This window comes from Biomphalaria glabrata, chromosome 3 (genome assembly GCF_947242115.1).
Source record: "Biomphalaria glabrata chromosome 3, xgBioGlab47.1, whole genome shotgun sequence".
Taxonomy (NCBI): domain Eukaryota; kingdom Metazoa; phylum Mollusca; class Gastropoda; family Planorbidae; genus Biomphalaria; species Biomphalaria glabrata.
In genome coordinates this window covers 9637270-9658833 of record NC_074713.1, presented here as the reverse complement: position 1 = coordinate 9658833, position 21564 = coordinate 9637270, and the positions used below count along the sequence as shown (strand labels likewise).

The following is a 21564-nucleotide window of genomic DNA, read 5'->3' as shown; positions in this document are numbered from 1 at the left end:
AAGGTTTCAACAGCAGGTCCGGTTTACCGCTTACTTTATAATTGTTTATCTCATGAATTGAAGCATGATAAATGCATGATAAAATGATAGATCTTTGAACAACTTTTATGAAAATCAACGAAGTTGAAAGTGTTTTCCGGTGTTATTGTTTAAAAAAAAAAAAGCTTCGCTAATCTCTCTTCGAAACATTGCGTAACTTCATCAATTGGCATGCCAACTAAAAAGAATAATACAAAGGTTCTGAGACACACTATCACAAAACTCGCTGTTGGATAAGAACACAAAATCAGACAGGAGAGGGTCATGACATTTTACAGCATTAAGTCAGTGAGGGTTCTGAGTGTCTGGATTAAAAAACAAAAGTTTTCAAAAGCTTATAGTCTATATTGACTATTGTACTTCTTTCATATATGTTTCTCTCCTTCTTTCTCTCTTCTCTCTCTCATTCTTTCTGTCTCTCTCTTCTCTCATTCTTTCTGTCTCTCTCTCTTCTCTCTCTCATTCTTTCTGTCTCTCTCTTCTCTTTTCTCTCTCTTCTCTCTCTCTTTCTGTCTCTCTCTTCTCTCTTCTTTCTTCTATCTCTCATTCTTTCTGTCTCTCTCTCCTCTCTTCTCTCTCTCATTCTTTCTGTCTCTCTCTCCTCTCTTCTCTCTCTCATTCTTTCTGTCTCTCTCTCTTCTCTCTTCTCTCTCTCATTCTTTCTGTCTCTCTCTTCTCTTTTCTCTCTATTCTCTCTCTCTTTCTGTCTCTCTCTTCTCTCTTCTCTCTCTCATTCTTTCTGTCTCTCTCTCCTCTCTTCTCTCTCTCATTCTTTCTGTCTCTCTCTCCTCTCTTCTCTCTCTCATTCTTTCTGTCTCTCTCTCTTCTCTCTTCTCTCTCTCATTCTTTCTGTCTCTCTCTTCTCTTTTCTCCCTCTTCTCTCTCTCTTTCTGTCTCTCTCTTCTCTCTTCTCTCTCTCATTCTTTCTGTCTCTCTCCTCTCTTCTCTCTCTCATTCTTTCTGTCTCTCTCTCTTCTCTCTTCTCTCTCTCACTCTTTCTGTCTCTCTCTTCTCTTTTCTCTCTCTTCTCTCTCTCTTTCTGTCTCTCTCTTCTCTCTTCTCTCTCTCATTCTTTCTGTCTCTCATTCTTTCTGTCTCTCTCTTCTCTCTTCTCTCTCTCATTTTTTCTGACTCTCTCTTCTCTTTTCTCTCTCTTCTCTCTCTCTTTCTGTCTCTCTCTTCTCTCTTCTCTCTTCTCTCTTCTCTCTCTCATTCTTTCTGTCTCTTTCTCCTCTCTTCTCTCTCTCATTCTTTCTGTCTCTCTCTCTTCTCTCTTCTCTCTCTCATTCTTTCTGTCTCTCTCTTCTCTTTTCTCTCTCCTCTCTCTCTCTTTCTGTCTCTCTCTTCTCTCTTCTCTCTTCTCTTTCTCATTCTTTCTGTCTCTCTCTCCTCTCTTCTCTCTCTCATTCTTTCTGTCTCTCTCTCTTCTCTCTTCTCTCTCTCATTCTTTCTGTCTCTCTCTTCTCTTTTCTCTCTCTTCTCTCTCTCTTTCTGTCTCTCTCTTCTCTCTTCTCTCTTCTCTCTCTCATTCTTTCTGTCTCTCTCTTCTCTCTTCTCTCTCTCATTCTTTCTGTCTCTCTCTCCTCTCTTCTCTCTCTCGTTTTTCCTGTCTCTCTCTTTATTGAATTCTTTATCGTATCTCTATTTAGGTTTATTTCCCTTTGTTTTACTCCCTCCCTCCCTCTCCCTCTCTCTCTCCCTGTCTCTCTCTCTCTCGTAATCGCACCCCCTCTCTCTCGCTCAGTCTACCAGAGTTCTCACGTGCACACACCCGTCCACCTCCCCACTCTTCCCACCCCATCGTTCAGTAAGCGGGCCTGGGGAGCCAGTTAGTTTGTCGCCAGGAACCAGGCACCTCAAACTCCCGTCTTTTTACTTTTTCTGTTATTTTCTTGGAACGGAAATGGAATTTGAATCACTTTTCAGATTTCTCCAGACCGACAGATCGTGAAATTGTCACAGGCCAACGTGATTTGTCACACTGGTGAGTCCGTCTTTCATTCCTCGCCACTTTTTTTTTATTTTAAAGGGACTATCAGTCTTTGAAATGTTGACACTCCACAGACAATTGACTTGTGTGACAGCGTGTAATGGTAATTACTTTTAAAATTGGCTATAACAAACTGGCTTCACTGGAACGGTTGTTTTCAAAGCGTATTTGTATTTTTTTGGGGGACTAGTAGGCCTATAGTGTTTTAATGATATAATAAACAGGTATTAAGGTTTTATACAATTAAATAAATATTTATTGAGTTTCAATGTGTGTGTGTGTGTGGTAGTAGTTTAATATATGAGGAAAGACATTTCATTGGTTATATTTTAAAATTATTGAAAATCGTCATTGATACTACACTATAGGTTTTAGTCAATATTGACAGCTGATTTTTAAAAGACTTTTAAAAACATTCATATCAGTAAGTATTAACATTGAAAAAGGTCCAGTTTTATCAAAGATTGTCCACATCAATATTTTCTAGTCTAACTTAGAGCACCGTTGTTGGTTTTGTTTTTAAATCTTGCAATATTTAGTTGTGTGACTATGTCCAGTGTTGGTAAACTAAGACTTGATTTTTGTTTAATCAATTAATGTTGCTAGTAAGTAATTTTTTTTTTAAATATTCAAATGATATTTTTGAAAAAGTTCAGAATGTAATGAACATACTTATCATCGTCTGTCTATTGACTTAAGCTGTAGGGTAGTTGTAACAGTTGTAACAGTTGTAACAGTTAGCGTAACCAAATCCCTCCACTTTCCCGGTCAGCAGCTGTTCTTAGCAGGATACCAGAGAGAGAGAGGCCGGTCCATTCTGTGACATTGTCCAGCCAGCTTTTCTCTGGATGACCATTTCTTTGTGCTCCCTACGCTGTTCCTTAAAGGATGTCTTTTGACAGTGAGTAATGTCTCACAATAGGACCGAACTAGCTCAGTTTTCGTCTCTTGTCTTTAGTGAGGTATTCCTTCCTTTTCGTCAGAGAGAGTGTTGACTTGTCACAGTACAAACCCATACATACACATTACAACACTAGAATCAAACACCCATGTTGATATTGTTTGGCTATAGAACAGTGAGTGAATTACACGGTACTTATAGCAGACATTTAGTGATCACATTTTTAGGAGTAGTTAAAAATAGAATTAGAAAGAAAGGAAGATAACTTGTTACAGTACACCACAGTGATCACACTCAGATTTGGTCATTGTGGCATGGTGGCACAGGTGTAGTGAGCAAAACGACTTCAGGCGCTAGTTACTCTATTGGCGCCTTCCCCTCCCCCCTCCTTTTTCTATGAACCTCACTTAGAAATATAGACTTATTTAAAAACATATTTAATAATAATAGAATACAAATAAGCTTAGAATGTATTACCTAACTAAAACATCGGCAATATTTTTTTTGGTGCCTCTCTGAGTGTGGCACCCGAAACATTGTTACCCCTTGCTCCCATCCTCGCTACGCCTCTGCATGGTGGTACAGGTGTTCAGAAAACATGGACTTAATATTTTCAGATATCAATTCATATCATAAGTATAAAATAAGCGACCAACAAACCTTATCTGTCGTTTGTGTATTATTTGGTGACTGCAAGTCAAAGTAGTTATGCATAATTCATTAGCATTATGATTTCTAAGTTCATGTTCGTTATTTAATGATATCACAGTTATAGGTAATTTAGTTGGTTTTGAAATAGATAACTCGTCTTTACATCGTGATTACAGCGTGTCGATCATTCAAGTGGCTGTCAGTATAATTAACAGTACATCGCCTGACTGGAGGCTTAAGTCATTAGGACAGCATCCAGTTGATTTCCTCAAGCGGTTAGTGTGGTCAGACCTTTACGACTTCCGGTGCTTGAGCGAGTGTAAAAATACCCTCCCCCCTACTCTCGGTCTTGTTGACGTCTGATAGGGTGGATGCAGTTGGACTCAATGGTCACGCCAATATCTGTAATCACTGGACTTTACAGAAGAGTAGTGTTGATATCAGTGTTATACTTGTTTATATAGCGTAAGTTTTCAAGTTGTGCCCATTCGTGATAGACATCGCTGTTTTATTTTATAGTGACTCTCACTGGAATGAACACTGCAACAGGTAGATAAAGTTCCATTAAGGAAGAAAAATGAACTGACTGTGTATACAACTCATTAAAAATACTAAAAAAATGCTATTCCGTTCCTGTGTTGTCTAATGTTTTGAAGATCATTCAAGTGGCTGTCAGTATAATTAACAGTAAATCGCCTGACTGGATGAATTTCGTTGTATTCATATGGTTGAATAAACCACATGCTGTAAAGTGGACTGGATCACTTATTATAAGATTGACTGGACATGCTATTGTGAAGTCAAATGGTCGAAAAAGAAATAAGGCCAGCAGGACCACATATCCTAAGGTTAATTGGACAACATATTGTAAGGTCGATTGGACCACATATTGTAAGGTCGATTGGACCACATATTATAAGGCCGACTGGACCACATATTGTAAGGCCGACTGGACCACATATTATAAGGCCGATTTAATCAAATATTGTAAGGTCGATCTGACCACATATTGTAAGGCCGACTGGACCACTTATTGTAAGGACGACTGGACCACAAATTGTAAGGACGACTGGACCACATATTGTAAGGTCGACTGGACCACGTGTTGTCCTGTTAAGACTATTAATAAAAATATGAAAACTTATAAACTACTTTCAGATTAGTTCAACTTTGTCGAGGGGGCAGCTCGTCTATCATCGCAGTTGTCCTCTAATACCAGTATCCCCCCCCCTCATACCAGATCTATCAAGTCAGCTGTCCCTATAATGTCCGTTGTAAATTGAGGAGAAGTTTTTCCATCTCTACTGGCCAAACATTTCCAAAGTTTTATAAACTAACTTTCAAACAAAACAAATATAGTTTTCTTTTTTTTCTCTGTTTATTTGTTTCACATAATCATTTGTCTGATACACTACCTCCATAACACACACACACAAACACTCACACACAAACACATAGCGAGAAAGTGAGAAACACAAACACACAGAAAATCTCCCTATTCTCTTTACATGTAAACATTAAACATCGAGGTTGCACAAACAAATTCAATTACCATAAAACTTAACATTTTAACGTCGAGACTTTGCGTGTTGGAAAATATGTAGAAAAAGAAATTCTAGTTCAACAACTCTTTCAACAAAATAAAATCACAGTAAATTTAAATGGATTGACCTTCTTTGTAAATAGAGAGAAGGACATAGTACTACACTCTCTCTGTCTCTCTTTTTATCTCCCTCTATCTATCTTTCCCTCTCTCTCCTCTATTTCCCTGTCTTTCCTTTCTCTCTCACCCCTCTTTCTCTCCTCACTCTCTCCCTCTCTCTCTCTCTCCCTCCTCACTCTCCAACTCTCTCTGTCCTCTCTTTCTTTCCATTTATAAACCTTGCGGAACTAGGTCTTCATCTCTATGATAAAAACCTGAAAGAGTCTTGACGCTGTGTAAACAAAGCAGAAGAACCAGTTCAAATCCCCAATTATTTACAGCTTTCAGAAAAGAACGCCTTCATGTTCCCCTCCCCCCATCCTCCAAACCAGTGGGAAATGTCTCCTAGTAACAAAGAATCTTTTTTTTTTCAAAAGCGCATAAGTTCCTTGCATAGACGTAAATCTGTTTGAATCCTGCAAACGCCAAACTCCGTTTCGATGCTTGTATACTTTAAATCTTCTCTTCATTACTGCAGGATCCAGGAGGGATGTAAAAACTTACAAGATCGAAGCCATGTTGACCGGGCTCAGTTTTTTTTTTTTCTCGGAAAGAGAATTTTTAAAATCTTGAACCGGCGCGGATGAATACATTACAGATTGGTAGGTGGAAAGGGGAGTTAACTGTCACTGTGATTATATCGATTTTCCCTCTGATACCTACATCAGCGTTTCTTAAACTCTGCCGACAAACTGTTTTCTCGAGAGGCATTTTCAAAATGACATATTCAAAACGTTCTTTTCAAGAAGACTTTTCAAAGTGATTCTATATTCTGTGATCTTAGTCAATTTTGGCGTCTTTGACTTAACCAAAACAGACCCGCTAAAAGACGTCTTTGACTGAACCCGCTAAAAGACGTCTTTGACTGAACCCGCTAAAAGACGTCTTTGACTGAACCCGCTCAAAGACGTCTTTGACTGAACCCGCTCAAAGACGTCTTTGACTTAACCCGCTCAAAGACGTCTTTGACTAAACCCGCTAAAAGACGTCTTTGACTTAACCCGCTAAAAGACGTCTTTGACTAAACCCTCTAAAAGACGTCTTTGACTAAACCCGCTAAAAGACGTCTTTGACTTAACCCGCTAAAAGACGTCTTTGACTTAACCCGCTAAAAGACGACTTGCTAACTAGAGATGGTAATCGAACTCAAGTTTTAAAGTTCTGTTAAGGTAAGGACAGTTAGTTCGGTTCGGTTCGTACCTATCAGTTTTAAAGTTTGGGTTCGGTTCGGTCATAAGTGAGGTTCGGGTTTGGTTCGGTTCCCATTTCTATTGCTGACCACAAGAATGAGCTTACAACGATCAGGCCTGTAACAAACGTTCCTGCTCATATAAACCACGTGACAACCTCCACTATTGTCTCTTTAGCACGAGAATGTTAATGACTAGCTGTTCTCTTTGCTATGCAGTTTTCTTTGATCCATTCCTAAGTGTATACAGGGGGAAGAGGCGTATCTGTGAGAAGAGTCCCATGAGGCGTATCTGTGAGAAGAGTCCCATGAGGCGTATCTGTGAGAAGAGTCCCATTAGGCGTATCTATGAGAAGAGTCCCATGAGGCGTATCTGTGAGAAGAGTCCCATTAGGCGTATCTGTGAGAAGATTCCCATGAGGCGTATCTGTGAGAAGAGTCCCATTAGGCGTATCTGTGAGAAGAGTCCCATTAGGCGTATCTGTGAGAAGAGTCCCATGAGGCGTATCTGTGAGAAGAGTCCCATGTGGCGTATCTGTGAGAAGAGTCCCATTAGGCGTATCTGTGAGAAGATTCCCATGAGGCGTATCTGTGAGAAGAGTCCCATGAGGCGTATCTGTGAGAAGAGTCCCATGAGGCGTATCTGTGAGAAGAGTCCCATGAGGCGTATCTGTGAGAAGAGTCCCATTAGGCGTATCTGTGAGAAGAGTCCCATTAGGCGTATCTGTGAGAAGAGTCCCAAGATACTTCACGCAAACACAGCTCAGATCGAGTTAAATCTTTAAAACTTCAAGTCTTCATTGAGACTTGAACTCGATCCCATCGGCTCGATACTCACCCATTTCCGAATCATTTCAGTTGACAGTGTCAAATATCTTCGCGATGTAGAAATATTGTGTTTAATTACTAGAGTTGTCGGACTTCAAGCCTAATATCAAATGTCCAGAGCAATCACGTTACCTGGTGGATGTATTGAGTTTCTTTGAAAAACAACCCAGAACAAAACGATGTGTATATCACACTTTGGAATTCCCGTTTCATTCGACACCGCAACGTTAGAAATTAATTGCCCCAACAAGACATCACGTGATCTTCTGCTAGCTTGGAAGATGACACTTTTGAAAAAGTATGTCCAACAAACGATTAAATCTCCAGTGACCAACCTCCCTTCTCCCCAGCCACGTCCCCTGATGTCTCTTGTTACCGGAGGTCGACGTCACGAGTGGTCAAATTTCTTTCTACGAGTAGGCCATCATTAGGGAGACAACTCCTCCTTATCCAGTCTTGTTTTATCATGAGTTATATTTCTTGGAATTATACGATCTATTTTACTTCTCTTCAGCTAAAATTGTATTCGTTGTTGACAGTTTACCGTTACGCCATTTTTAAAACATTTTGTAGCAGACGACGAGTTAGTTGCGGCCTTAAATGCAAAACACAAAATGGCGGGTAAAAAATTAGTTTTCAGAACGAGGCTGGAACGTAAATAGAATATTTAGTGATAACAAAACAAATAGGTACAGACCGCAGATCACATTGAAACTTTATTCCGGAGTTATACAAAATAAAGTCTATTTCATTTCGGTCAGAAAGGGTGGACAACTAATTATTTGATTGATAACTTGATACTTTAGTATAATAATTTAACTGAGGGACAAATCAAAGTGAACAAAGATACATACAAAGCAGAAAGTGCATTAGTTTTAGAGGAGAATTGAATGGCGGGAAAATAAATAACCAACGAATGGCTCACAAATTTTTTAAAATCATCTGAAATTGTTACTTTGTGATTGTTTATCTTCAACAGTTCTCTATCTTCATCATTCTTTATCTTCATCATTCTCTATCTTCATCATTCTCTATCTTCATCATTCTCTATCTTCATCATTCTTTATCTTCAACAGTTCTTATCTTCATCATTCTCTATCTTCAGCAGCTCTTATCTTCTTTCTATTTTTCTTCTTCATTCTACTTTACCTTCACCCAATTATTTTATCTTCATCATAATTTCTTTTGCAACAGGCGTGTTGAATGGCATTGGTGTCATGTCAGGCAGGTGTGGACAGTGTAAGGTAACTATTTACCGAAAACTGCGATGGTTACCTATCATGGGGCGCTGGGTCACCTATCATGGGGCGCTGGGTCACCTATCATGGGGCGCTGGACACTTATCATGGGGCGCTGGGTCACCTATCATGGGGCGCTGGGTCACCTATCATGGGGCGCTGGACACTTATCATGGGGCGCTGGGTCACCTATCATGGGGCCTAAGGCGATCTTCTTTTTTTTTTGGGCGATCCTAAAGGAAAACTTTTTCCCTTCCAGGAAACGCTATAACGATTATATAAAGCGCCATTTTGCCCTCACTGGCATTGGGTAAAGTAGCTGCCATCAGATGCCTTCTTAAAGTGACATCTGAACAGCTCTCTCGAAGATCGCGGCACACACAGTCGAAGTCCAAAGGAAACTCATTGCTGAAGGCGCAGAAGACGAAAGGAGAACTTAAATAGACCTCCGGCGGACAACGGCTTTGTCAGCATTAGATGTGGCGAAATGTATAGGTCTCAATTGGGTTTGCGTAGTCACGTGAAATACTGAGCTCAGCCTTAATCTCCAGAGTCAAACACAACGCCTTCAATAGCGCGCCATCTAGAGTTTCAGTGTTCAAGCATTTCTGGTAGCGACATAAACTATGTGAAGCTTTGTAAGCCAGACGTCGTCGGCTAACTATTCCTATTTGTTATATTTATTGTAACATCGTTAAAATATAGTGTACTCGTCAGTGGCATAGTTAAGGATTAGGGGGCCCGGGGGACTTCACCTTTTTAGGGGCCCCTGCATGTCGACATTCGATATTCTGACATAAGATATGGTATAATGTTTAAATGCAAAAATACATTTTTGACACTCATTTGGGCCCCCCCCCCCTCAAGTGGGGGGCCGTGGGAATTTCGTTATTTGGACCAACACCCCCCCCCCCCACCCTAGCTACGCTACTGGCACTCATCTAGAATAAAGAGGGGCTTAATCTTTTTAGGGGCCCCAGCAGTTTGACATTCGACATCATAACATGAGAAAATGGCATAATATTTTTTGTAAAAAGACATTTTTGACACTCATTTAGGGGACCTCTCAGGTGGGGGCCCTGGGGGATTTCACTTTTGGACCCACCACCCTAGCTACGCCACTGCCACTCGTGTAGAATAAAGCCAAGATCATATAATCGATTTTCCACTATTTGAAATCTTTTTTTTTTCAATTTTAGAAATTGTTTTTTGTCTTGATCAAATATGTTGCTCAGACTATTGTCCTTGAAAAAATTACGCTATTTCACAATGCAAAGAATCTTAAAAAAAAAAAGTATCTTGTTTTATTGTCGTAAAAATGCAATCACACTTTAATAAAAACACCACGAAAATAGTTACGACCACGGGACTTTCTAGCATCGTTATGGTTTACATAGCAATACATTTTGAAAGAAATTCAGACATTGACAAAAATTATAGGAATATGAAAAGGTTATCTCCTATTTAAAGAGCTTTAAACCTATTTTAGATCTTTAATTTGTAGTATTTGTTTATAGAATAATTGATGCCTGTAGTCCACGGGGTATTTAATAAAATGTAATTGAGATCTATTACATATTTTAAGAAATTAAGCCCACAAAAGAGGCAAAGAAAAGAGGCCTAAGGCCCAAGGATTCCTAAGATGATAAAGCTAAAACTGAATAGCGCAAATTCTGAGGTTTCCTTTAAAAAAAAAAAAAAAAAATTTAAAAAATTACTTACGAAAATTGAATTTGTTTATTTAAATGTGTAAGTAACCCTTTCTGATATACTGACAGTTATCGGCCTACTTGCTATCTTAAGCGATAATTTTATTGTGTACAATACTAATAATCTCGTACTATCATGAAACCACCACCCCCCCCCCCTGAAAAATAAATCCTAATTTTCTTACAAATAAAAGACATCTTTTTTAAATAGACATTTAACCTTGAACTTAGCTATTAAGCCAGCAGACGAAACGCCATTGACTCTAATATCCAGTTGAAGAGCCCCCAAGAACCTAGACTAAATATTCTCCAGTTAAAGACCCGCCGTGGGTCGATCTACTTTCGTTTGAGATTCAGCAGACTCTCAATCATCTGGCCATCCAGCCAAGATGATGTAGATGACGCTCGAGTCACGATGGACGAAGAGATCCAATGGAAATTGTTCAACTATCTGAGGGGGAGGTGCCCAAACGGAGCAGTTATATTCTTGACCCTAATTCACGATTCAACAACAAAAGGTCACGTATGTCTGCCCGTCCGTAACGCTCATATAATCTAGAATAACAGTGCTATCGATCTAGTTGTTAGCCGGCATACTCTTTAGAGAGGGCGGGGGGGGGGGGGGGAGAAAGAAAGAGATAAGGGGGGAATGGGGAAAAGATGAGAGACGCATTGTATGTAGAAGTCTGAGAATGTTAGTAGGCAAGCATTGAAGAGGAGTTGGATAGAAGAGAAGTCAGACAGTCAAGAAAGTTATACCCAAGACAGACAAGGCTCTTACTTTACAATGTTAGGGATTGAACACAATATTAAACACCAATTAATAATGAACAGAAATATCTCTTGTTCTTTACTTGTAAAAATACGTTTGAAAACAATGACACAGACAAAATAGATATTTTTCTTTCTAGTTAAAGAAATTTTGCAAGGAACATAATTGATGTGGTCAAATCTTTCCGCCTCAAAACGTCCCCTGCGTCAAATCGGCTGCGATAACGTCCCCTGCGCCAGAACGGCTACACCAAAACGACCATCGTATGAAAACGGCTGCGCCAAAACGTCTTGCTTCGCCGTAGCTGTTATGTTGGAGGGAGAATGAAGACAGATTGTTAAGCTGGATACAAGACACCCTCTTAAACCGTTAGCCAAGCAGCGGGCCATGCAGCGGGTCACACGAGCGACGACCATCTTGACCATCTTGAACGTATACGCACTGTACGCTAAGATCATGCAGAATTGGACTATATTTCATTTCTACCAGACTAACCAAAAGTTGTTTGATTGTTGAAGGAGACCAACAAAAAAAATATAATTTTTGTCGGCGCTCAGTTTTGCGCATCAATGATCTCATAGTGTGCATCAGCGCACCGTTTAGAACTGTGCAGAGAACGTCTTCCGCCCAAGTTGGAAAGCCGAGAAGAATAAGAACTGTCCAATGGAGACAGGCAGCTTAGTTTGTTTTATGTTTGCGTTTCAAAATCTCAGCATTTTTCATCGTCATTGTGAAAATCATCCATTCGACTCCATTTCGTTGCCTTGACTACCTAGATTTACAATATATATCGAATACTAATATAATTGAATGTAAGGTGTATGCATGGCCGGCTTTAGGCATAGGCAAACTAGGCACCGGCCTATATATTCAATTGTTGGATGTCTCGCACATGTTATAGAGAAAACTCTGTGACAAATGTCCCCAATGTTATTATTGTAGTACATTATGTTTTTAATAAATAACGTAATTTATTTTTTCGCTGTTTTTTTTTTTTAATTCCTTTGTGACCACCAATTCATTTCACCTTCAATTATTTAAGGCTGGCCCTGTATATATCTGTCAACATAGCAGAAGTAACCCTTTGACCAATCTTAATAGAACTTAACATGAATGTCCCTTAGATCAAGGCAGAGACCCATATACTGTGGCATTTTACATCTCAAGAGACGATGTTTTCCCTTGGCAACTTCTTGTGTGACTAAAAGAGGCCAATCCTTAATACACAGCAAAATGGCAAAATTTTAAAAACCCTGAAGGCAACATTCGCCATGTCTGACTAGATCAGTGATATCCTAAAGGCACGCGGGCCTCGGGTCATATATATTATAATATAATAATCTATAATATCTATTAGTTTAAAGTGGACTGATTATTGGTTTAAAAAAAAATAATAATAATTCACTCTAAGTGGAAAGATTAGGTGATCCAGCTCATGAGTTGATAACAGTTGTCTAAGCTTGGTGCTAGGAGCTTTGAATAACATTTTTTTTTTAAATTTAAAACCACTAACACTTCTCTCGAACCTAAGGGCCAGCTTTTGCCCGGGAAATACAAAAATAATTGCTATCATATTTATTTAAAAATTACAAATAATATGCGTTTTTTGCTATTCTTAGAAAGTTACAAATAGTTTTTAAATATATATTATTACAAAGTTCTGGAGTGTTACATAACAACACCGGCAATATCTTCGATCCCGAATATTAAGGATGAGTGCACTATTACACATGAGCACGAAAACCCAGGTGCGATCTGCTTATTTTCCCCTCATCTGATGTAGACAAAGTCATTGCACAATGTAAATTCTCTTTTCCTTTCATTAAATATTACTCTAAGATTTGTCTAAAGTATGTTTAGTTTGGCCACTGACCTTTCCTCTTTCAGTGCTCAACTTTTTTTTATTTATTTATTTATTTATTTTTTTTTGAATTCTCATGTTTCCCCCTCTTTCCGGAAGCAAAAAGTTTTCATTAAAGATTTTCCCTAAAATATCATGTACCTTCACCACACAAGAGTTACAGAAACTGAAAAAAAAAAAAAAAAAAATTACAGGAAGCTAAAGCAAAAACCGAGAACATCATCCAGATGAATACTCTGTGTCAGGGGAGAATACTTCGTCATGTAATGGTCTAATTTAGTAGAGCTTTGACAATACACAGTTCAGGGATGCGCTGTGACTTATCTCAGACTCTACAAAATCTCGTCTGCTGATATACATATATATATATAAACCTAATGTACTTATTTCTAAATCTGACATATTTCCCGTATAAACGTTTTACTTAGTTCTGGGTATTAACTGATCAGTGTTACATTTCTTTTATAGTTTCAAACCATATTCAATTACTTGTATCACTAGTAATTAATTTTCTTTTATTATAACACTTTAAGTTAAGCGATTCATTTGGCTTAACATAGTCATTGATGTATTATAATCAAGGTTGGGTTTGAGGATCTGGAGGCCCTAGAGTCAACAGAAGACCGGAAGCACCTTTTGTTTTCAGAAAAAAAATGATTGTTTTTTTACGTTTATCTTCTCAACATTTTAATGCCAACGTATACAATTATTTCAACAAAGAATGTAGTGATTTTGTGAGCTCGGATATAATGTATTAAAAACTAGAATACCAGGTTAACGAATGAAACTTTGCGAGATTTTATTCGATGAAAAGTCGATAAATGATGTCGTTCCAATTTTTAATGCTAGGGTTCTTGCTTGTGTATGATCCTGGCAGTAGCCCAACCTGCCCTCACCCAAATCCGGCTATGATCATAGTGTTAAAAATAGTTTTAAATCCTATCTAGATTTGCAATTTCTTTTTGACTTGACCATTTCCCCATCCCCCACTCCTTCTTTTTTTAATGGCATAAGTTTATTAAATTAATAGTTTCCTATAGTAGAGGGATTTGGTTACGGGAACTGTCACAGCACCCCTACAAGTCAATACAGATGAAATATATATTGATAAATCATGTATTGATTTATCTAGTATCGATACTCTCTAATCACACAATTGATACTTTTTATTTCTCTATGACTACCTTCTAATCAAACATTGATGCTTTGTTATCAATCATGTATCGATACTTTCTTATGCTGCCTGGTCTTGTGATATGCGCTCTCGACTATCGTTTGGTGGTATCTTTGGTGCCGGGTTCGAACACTGCCCACTGCCATCCCTGTCCTCCTACTGGAAATTTGAGTTTTTCGGACACCCTTGAATCCACCCGTCTTCAAATCTAAAGGCACATCTGAAACATGTAAAACATTTTACAAACAAAAAATACTTGCTAATCAAGAAATGATGCTTTTTATGCTTTATTGATATTGTTGCAACTCTAGTGTAGGCACTCAACGAAATGGTATGCAACTCAACACAGTTTAACAGGAAATAATAGTTGTGTTTATTCACTAGGGTAAACACATAACATGATGATTCATCCTTCAGCTTCCTCAGAGTCTTACTACTAAGTATACCAGTCCTTTGCTACTTAACCCGAATGTGGACCAACGACAGCCTTCCCCTCATCGCTCCAGGTCCCTACTACAACCTTCAGGCAGCACAAAAGTTGGCCTCTTAGTTTCCAAGCATTCAGACTCTTCACAATCCCTGATGCATTGTTATTATCTCTATCCTAGCGTCTTCCTGTTTACGTTCACTAGTGCGCTAGTGCGCACCTCAAGCACTAGTGCAAGGCAGGGTTACAACAATATATTAGAGGCGCGGTGGCTGAGCGGTAAAGTGCTTTGCTTCCGAACCGAAGGATCCCAAGTTCAAATCGAAGATTGGGATTTTGAATTTCGGGATTCTTTGCACGCTTTGGGTCCACTCAATTGTAATGGGTACCTGAAATTAGATAAATTAAAGGCGGTTGATTATTTTTGCTGGCCACATAACACCCCTTCGTTAACCGTCGTCATAGAAACAGATGACCTTTACACCATCTGCCCTATAGATCGCAAGGTCTGAAAGGGAAACTATTGATACTTTCTAATAATGTATCGATACTTTCTAACCATCTTTCGATACTGTCTTGCCATGTACGGATACTGTATCAAAACTTTAAGAAGTTTATTCTATTTTTTAAATTATTTATAAGCCCTACATTCCGACTCCGATACTTTCAAGCTAGTTCTTTGATTTCAAACATAAAACGTCGAAAACTTTGAAACATTCTAGGAACTACAATATTTTACATTTGAACATCTTGCCAACTGAAGTTACAGTCATTAAATCTTCCATCACTTGCGCTTCCTCCCCCGTCATCATTTGCCTTTTTTTCTCATCCCGCTCTATTCACTCCATCAAGACGTTTCAGACAGATACATTAGTTAGTACAATTTAGTAGTTGTTGGGGTTGTTTTTTTTCAACATCCTAATTGTCAACATCTACTCAGCCCTCGACTACACGCTCAATAGAGTTGGTAAAAGTTGTTCCTATTCCCTGTCTAGAGACTGTGTCACGAGCAAATAGTCAAGGGCACTAGACAAACACAATAACGATAACTCTTGGAAACAGCGCTACTGTCAGTCAAGCTCAAATTTGAAATGCAAATCTCTTGGACTTCATCGCCCAGTACTTCGCGTTCAGTTTCTCCTTTTTTGCCACTTAGTTTCTATATTCTTGGTGCCTGGTTTGAAAGAGAAAATACAGAGAGTGGGGGAGGGGGGGGTGAGACTGGAACATTTCTATGAAGTTCTTCTGAGCTTACGTCAAATTGTAATCAGTCAAATCTTAAACTTTTTTAGACGGTCCACTCCCAACAGGACAGTGATTCTCAAGTTTTTATTCCAACGCCATCTTTCTGGTAAACTCCTTTCTAAACACTTCATTATTGTCTTGTAGTGTTCATAGTTCATCAAGGGAAACAATAGTGAAATTATTTCGTCACTCGTTTTCGCGAATAACTTTTGTTCTGTTTCTGAGTGACTAGAGTCTCTGGTTGTTTAAACTCTAGAAGACCTGCTATAGACTCGAAGACTTACTTCCAAAGATTTGTCACACATTATTTGCATACGATTCACAGACACGATCCAACAGACTTACACACACACACACAAACACATACACGCGCACACGTGCGCACAACGACAAAGCCATATAGTTGCCCTTTTCTTTTACTGCGGACTTCGAAAGCAAAAACCAATTAGACTATCATACATAATTGTCATTCGTCTGACTAATGAAACAATTACTGTGAACCCAGCAAGGTGTTAGAACCTCTGTATTCTTAAACCATTTAATGATCTCCGCAAGCTAAAACACAAATATCCAGACAATTAGTTCATTTTAAAACACTTTCACTTCATTGACAAAACCACAACAATAGTGAAGATATTTTTTCATTTTTACTCATAACAAAAAACATAACCGGAAGTTCTTGCGAATTGAGTCAGATGTATTCTGGGGTACGATCATGCTAATGAGATTAATCGGGTCTCATGTCATCACTTTGTAATGGGCTTTGTTGCGCTTATGCGTTTCGTTTCTTTGGTTTAAAACAATAATTATAAATTGGGCCGGAAGTACCTTTTTCCTTATATATCTTTTGCATTTTTCAGTTCTCATTTTAAATTAAACGGACATTTTTAGGCTATAATTTTAAGTGTGCCTGATAGAACAACAAATTCTAAAAAAAAAAAATTCGGGTAGTTGGGATAACACCTGATAGAGGTTAAAAAAAGAAAAGACCTGAAACATCGTGTGTAACTACACATTTACAGTACTTTATTTGATGAGTCTTTTACCCAAGATCTGTGTAGTTTTTTTAGGACTAGCTTATTTCAAGTACCAGGCATTATCCGATACACAATTTCACACACAGAAATAATTGTACAAATGAAAAATGTTGTCATTTTAAAACTTTTAATGATTTTTTAAAAGGTGTTTTTAAAAAGGTGTTACTTTAATCAATTGTGAATATTCGTTACGCTGGGCTGGGCACGTACCCCGTATGGGGGACGAACGTATGCCAAAAACAATCTTTTTTGGTGAGCTAAAAGGTGGTCGACGCAACAGAGGTGCTCCATGGAAACACTTTAAAGATCAGCTTAGGCGCTTACTTGCCATAGCAGACATAGAAGAGAGCACCTGGTTGCATGCGGTCTCAGAACGAGACAGACAGCTAGAGGTCACTCACAAAGGCCGTGGGACGCACATTTGAGACCAAATGGAAATCCTCTGCTGAGGACAGACGCAGACGGCGAAAAGTAAATCTTAATCGACCATAGGCGGACAATTGTTATGCTTGCCCTGGTTGTGGAAAATATGTAGGTCACAGCTGGGGCTGAGTATCCACGGGAAATATTGTATTCCTCATTAATCTTCGGACTCGATGACAAGCCTTGTTATTATTATTATTATATTAGTATATTTGGTCTTGGCGTTAAAAAGTAGATCTATAAGTAGAAGTAAATTTAATATTGTATAGATAATAGTTCTACTGAGTCTTATCTAGACTAGCTATAAAAGTTTTCTAGATCTAGATATAGACTCTATCTAGAATAATCTAGATAGTAGATGAATGTCTATCCTAATTAATAAACTTTAGTCAGGTAGAGCTAGATCTACACTATTGAAAATCTAGTCTCAAGATAGAATCTATATTTCTAAACTATATTCGATCTGAAATGTAGATCTAGATATAGAGTCTCCTTAATGACAATGTCATTGATTCCTAAGATTAATTATGAGTGCATTGTTTACAATCAAATGTGCCCATGAGGCGATATGACTACCCCTACGGTATACGCAGAACCGTGAATGGCGTGAACGGTATACGCAGAACCTCTTGCTACTTGACGGCTTTTGTAAGTTTGTCTGCTGTGCTGTACGAGATGCCAAATAAAAAAAATATGTAGATTCTAAAATTCTAGAACAATAGATCTATTCCACTTAATTTATTAACACAAATATACTAATCTCATTTATAATATGTAGCTCTAGATCTACTACATTATTAACGCATTCATACAGATTTTAATATATAGATTTAATTATACTAGTAAAGAGATGTAATTTAGATCTACGCGGTGCTAGCGAATAGCGCTACACAAAAAAAAAACGAACCCGAGTTTTTCTAAAAATCTGACACTTTGTGTGTAATAGTAAAACATCACCTACCTAAATAAATCGTAAATAGAGAGCAAATACCTATATTTATTGTAGTATATTTAGGTCTGTGGTTTTATATCATATAACTTTTGAAACTTCTTCTATAAAGAAATGACTTTTGCAATTTTTTTTTTGAAAATTTGGGCTACTCGCGTCTGACACATATATAATTTTTATGTGCAGCAACAAAGCCCATTACAAGTTAACATTTCATTGTTTACATATTTTATATGTCAAGTGGTGTACGCGTCGAGTTGCACGAGAAATGCAAACAGAAAGTTTTTACACATTGGATACTGGTAGCTTCGAGTTTCTACACAGAAAAGTAAGTAATGTTGGGAATATAATTATCTTCCCTTTCTGGAAATTCGATAACTTTTGATTTGTAAGTTTGGAGAAACTATAAATAGATGAGACAAGGTTTAATCAGGGGCTTCAATCCGTTTATTGAGTTTATTCATTTCAAGCTTCATGCTAAGGCTACTACTGTGAATTTATAATTCAATTTTATTTATGTTGTATGTTGTTATCGGAAGGTTAGTGTTCTCTTGTTTTATGACAGCTTCGAAAATTAAATGATTCTAGTTCGAAAAGTTGAATTCTGCTGGTTCTACACCAATAATAGAATCCCTGACATTTTAGGTCATGAGATACATGTCTTAATATAAACCATCTTGACCCCATACATATATGGGGATGAAGAAACAGCCTAAGAAGAACTAAAGCACACCATAGCAACATAATTCCAGTAGCGGGGTTGAGGTTCACCCCCCCCCCCTGCCCCAAATAAATACTTAACCCAAACTACAGTTACCACAGCTAGCAAAGCCACGTTGAACTTAACTTCACCCCACTTCCTCTATAACATAAAGTAAAACTAGTAACAAAACTCAATAAGCATAGCCAAGGGATATTTGACATTAAACCATTCCCCATCCCCTACCCAAAAAAAAAAAAAAAAAAAATTACAATTTCCTAATTCCATGAACGTATCCAAGGGTGGGTGTGTGCGTGAGAAAAAGAAAAGAAAAAAATTTCCCATCTATTGGGCCACACTAATTTTTATGATTTCACCAATCTTACCATTTCACCAACCTTACCATTTCACCAACCTTACCATTTCACCAATCTTACCATTTCACCAATCTTACCATTTCACCAACCTTACCATTTCACCAACCCTACCATTTCACCAACCTTACCATTTCACCAATCTTACCATTTCACCAACCTTACCATTTCACCAACCTTACCATTTCACCAATCTTACCATTTCACCAATCTTACCATTTCACCAACCTTACCATTTCACGAACCTTACCATTTCACCAACCTTACCATTTCACCAACCTTACCATTTCACCAACCTTACCATTTCACCAACCTTACCATTTCACCAACCTTACCATTTCACCAACCTTACCATTTCACCAACCTTAACATTTCACCAACCTTACCATTTCACCAATCTTACCATTTCACCAATCTTACCATTTCACCAATCTTACCATTTCACCAATCTTACCATTTCACCAACCTTACCATTTCACCAACCTTACCATTTCACCAACCTTACCATTTCACCAACCTTACCATTTCACCAATCTTACCATTTCACCAATCTTACCATTTCACCAACCTTACCATTTCACCAACCTTACCATTTCACCAACCTTACCATTTCACCAACCTTACCATTTCACCAATCAGACATAAAGTTAATTGCATCTCATTTCAAATGTTTTTAAAAAAAAACCACATTTTATTTAAAGATCCAAACAGCAGACAGAGATGACAAGCTGACATTCAGAAACGCCTTTAAAAAAATCTCCAACCAGATACGTTCCGGTAGATGTCATTTATCGAAAGATCTATATGTTTAAAAAAAAAAAAGTCCAATCATCTCCGCATTGCTGTATGCCAATCTGAATTCACATTCTCATCAAAACTTTGAAAAGAATAATCCGCTCCGAAAATAGATCCCTGGTTTTAAACAAAGAATGCATTAAAAAGTTGCTATTCTTGAAAAAAAAAAAGAAATGGAAATATCTCAGACTTAATTTGATATTTAAGTAATTAAAATGTGTGTGTGTTTGGTGTGTGAGTGTGTATGTGTGTGCAGCAGTCAATGTTTATCAGTGTTTATTATAATGGTGGATACTAACTGGATAGGAGTGCCTGATGTAGTCACAGAACTTAATAGAATTTGTCCCAACCAGAAGTAGAGACTGGATTACATGAAGACTTAGTGTGCTACTTGGAGACTTTGGCGTCGGCTTTGGGGCGTGGCATTGAGAGATGATATTCCGTCCTCTTCCTCAGAACATCTTTCCTCCAGTGTACGTGACGTTGTGGGCAACATAGGGCTTGAAAGATTTGAACTTTTTTTCAGTTGACTTGTCCATGGTGTAAGCACATAGTCAGTCCATAATATTAGAAGACTAGTGGCCCATGAGATGTGTACATTGTCAGTCTATAACATCAGTATACTAGTAGTCCATGAGATGTGTACATTGTCAATCTTTAACATCAGTATACTAGTGGTCCATGAGATGTGTACATTGTCAATCTATAACATCAGTATACTAGTGTTCCATGAGATGTGTACATTGTCAATCTATAACATCAGTATACTAGTGGTCCACGAGATCTGTACATTGTCAATCTTTAACATCAGTATACTAGTGGTCCATGAGATGTGTACATTGTCAATCTATAACATCAGTATACTAGTGGTCCACGAGATCTGTACATTGTCAATCTTCTTATCTTATATAATACAGACGTTACTTCAAAAAATAAGATGATTATGCCCTACACGTAATGCATTTAGTCACGTATATTAACCAATGACTTAAATTCTGCCAAGTCACTGGTTTTCCTGGCTAGCTCAGGCAACCCATTCCATGCTCTAATAGCACTAGGGAAGAAGGAGTATTTGTACAAATTTATCCTAGCATATGGGGACTTTATCTTTGTGTCTTTCAGAGTATTTTATTAAATTTTGTTTTTGTATTTGAAGATTATGGTTCAGTGTTTTATGTATAATTGCTACTTTACTTTTGAGTCTTCTGTCCTGAAGGCTTTCTAAATTTAGTGATTTTACTAAAGGTGTTACTCTGGTTAAGTGCGAATATTCGTTTGTTATGAATCTCACTGCTCTATTTTGTGTCTGTCCCAAACAGAGGTTGCATATTCTATTATTGGCCTAACCAACATTAAATAAAATTTGAGTTTTATATTCTTATTTGATTTATAGAAATTTCTTCTAATAAACCCTAATGCTTTTGTTTATATATTACATCGGTATACTAATGGTCCATGAGAATCGTACATTGTCAATCTATTATATCAGTACATGAGAGGGGTCATGAGAACTGTACATTGTCAATCTAAAACATCAGTTTAATAGTGGTTTATGACATC

At 37.9% G+C, this 21564-nt stretch overlaps 1 protein-coding gene across 1 annotated transcript in view; it reads left to right on the top strand.

Annotated features, from left to right (window-relative positions):
- The first annotated feature begins 1843 nt into the window (after nt 1-1843).
- LOC106071369 (uncharacterized) overlaps nt 1844-21564 on the top strand; it is a 108593-nt gene continuing 88872 nt past the window's right edge. Inside the window, exon 1 of the mRNA XM_056024535.1 lies at nt 1844-2023. The gene's annotated coding sequence lies outside the window, so the exon portion shown is untranslated. The remainder of the gene's footprint in view (nt 2024-21564) is intronic.